Raw genomic sequence first — 2500 nt, forward strand, 5'->3', positions numbered from 1 at the left:
AACGGACAATCCGCCTTTAAAGTGAACGGTATTGGATGGTAAAACGGTTTCTTGACCCTACTGTATCATATTTGATATGCACATTTCTAAGACCTCGAAATGATCAATGTTCAAAGCTACTTGATCATGTATTAGAAAAATCATGTTCAAATATGATTATTTGTTCATCTGTCAATCATGTATAGCATTGCATTATATGCATTAAAACTAGAGCTTTGATCATAAAACTAAGCATTATATCATCTTACTAAGACATTTTATTGGCAGATATTGATATTTATATGCATTTTATGTAAGTATCTGTCATTGATTTACATTACAAGCATCAGAATTTCATTCATATATCAGTATCAACACCAAATTGCATATTTTTGCTCAGTTCCTATGAATTAAATTGAGCTGTTTTTCTCCATATTCTCACTATATTATTATCAAATATGGTACTCAATAAAAAACATATGCAAACTTTCATTTTAGGGTTGTTTTTATACTTTGTCTAAAGTTTTAATGAACGGTTTAGATGTAAATATTATTTAATATGTCAGGCTTTACAGTGTTAATCTGGAGTATGAGTAATCCACGGGTAGTCTGACTTCCAGCAAACGCTTTCAAAACACGGATCTTCTGCTCTTCCTGTTGCACAAGCGAAGGCCGTAAACGCCTCACAAACCGGTTTTTACATCTGCGCTCACTAACAACACAACGCATGTGCATTGATATGGTGTCTGAGCAATTATTTCCACAGAAATACAAGAGTTCTGGTATCATTTACAGGCCTGAATGCTCACAAAGGAAATCATACGGCTTCAGAATGACATGAGGAAGAGGAAATAATGACATTTAACAAACATAGCTGTGTTGAAAACACCTTTTGTGTTCCTGGTCATAAATGACCAGCCTTTTAAAAATTGCTCGTTATGTTACATTATCACCAAATATTGCAGTCAAACTTTTTGTCAATTAGGACAGGTTTTGTATTTATTTTTGGAACTGATTGAACGTAGGCCTCGTTGATCTGATCTTAAGGGTGTTAAATGCATTATTTGTGGATATATTTCTCAATATTCAACAAAATATGGGCAAAAGTGCACTGTTTATCACACTAGTGTGTTTCAATGCTTAAAGGGGCACTTCAGCGCTGGGAAGATGAATGTGTATTTAAACTGGGTCATTTATGTAGTAGAAATGTGAAATTATTTTTGAATTTGGTATTTTTGATATTCATAGTAATAAAAACATTTTGTTCAGTTAGAGAACAGACACTACAATTAAAAACTGAACGTGTCTTTTCAATAAAGTGTGAGTTAGTGTTGTTTTCGGCGGCCTGTTTTAATTTTTGTTTTAGTCACGTTCATACTCTTTTAGTCAACTAAAACTTGACTAGACTAAAATGTCTGGTCATTTTAGTCAGAATTATCCACGACTATTTTCATCTAGTTTTAGTCGACGAAAACTGATGACATTTAGTCTAGTTTTAGTCAATGGAAATGTGTATTTTAATCTCGTTTTAGTAATGCAATTCTATTTGACCCAGTCAATATAGTGTAAGCACCTATAGTATAAAACAAAAATCTTCTTTTAGCCAAACCAAGGTTATCTTATTATATTATTGTTACCTTATAGACTCAAGAATACATCCATTCCAGACACGGAAGACTCTGATTTGAATTTACAACATTTATTTTACCAACCAAGCATGTTAGAAGTACACACACATACATTTAAATAAAATAAATGAAAACATTGAGATGTCTCTTAAGGTTCGTGGTGTTTTTTCCTGTGATTTTGTGGCCCATCTTTTTCCACAACACCCGTTTTATTTTCCACTTCAATGTAATGAAAGTTTTTCCAAATGTCGTAATAAGAATAAATGCATATTTAATTTAATAATAGGAAAATAATATTCTAATTATTATTTAAATCTGTTTAAAATTAGACCCACATTATAGTTAAAAAGGTTTTCTGTCTTGTATTTCGGCCCATTTCAAATGTTTACGTGCTTTTCTTTTTTTTTGAGTGGTGATGAAATATCTTGCTCTTGTAAATACTTGCCAGCATTTCAGTAATAAAAGCCTAGATCTTTAAAATGCATCCAAATGTAGTCTCTAGCCTCTGGCCAAAAAATCCTCAGATGATGCAAAATGACGATATTTGCGTCATCGGAGGGATTTTTCCAGAAATAAAATGCATAATTCTCTCGTCTCTGGGGGACATGAGGGGGGAAAGTACCATAATTCAAATATACTACAGGGTTTCTATTGATACAAAGCTTAATGCTAAATCGCTGAGGTAACCCTTTAACCAGGAAGTATATTTTTTACATTTTATTCAATATTGCCAAAATTACCCACAAATTAATGCTTTTTTTGGGGTCAGAAATTGAGGTGACAAAGAAGGCCTACGATCAATCAAATACAAAACCTGTGCTATTTAAAAGAAAACAAGTTGACAAAAAGATTGAATCCAATATTCGTTGATAATATAGCATAACGAGAGCTAT

General features: G+C 32.4%; 1 protein-coding gene across 1 annotated transcript in view; it reads right to left on the reverse strand.

Annotated features, from left to right (window-relative positions):
- The window catches only part of slc25a42 (solute carrier family 25 member 42), a 27996-nt gene that overhangs the window by 13097 nt on the left and 12399 nt on the right, over positions 1 to 2500 (reverse strand).

This window comes from Gobio gobio (assembly GCF_949357685.1).
Source record: "Gobio gobio genome assembly, chromosome: 6".
In the NCBI taxonomy this organism is placed as follows: Eukaryota; Metazoa; Chordata; class Actinopteri; order Cypriniformes; family Gobionidae; genus Gobio; species Gobio gobio.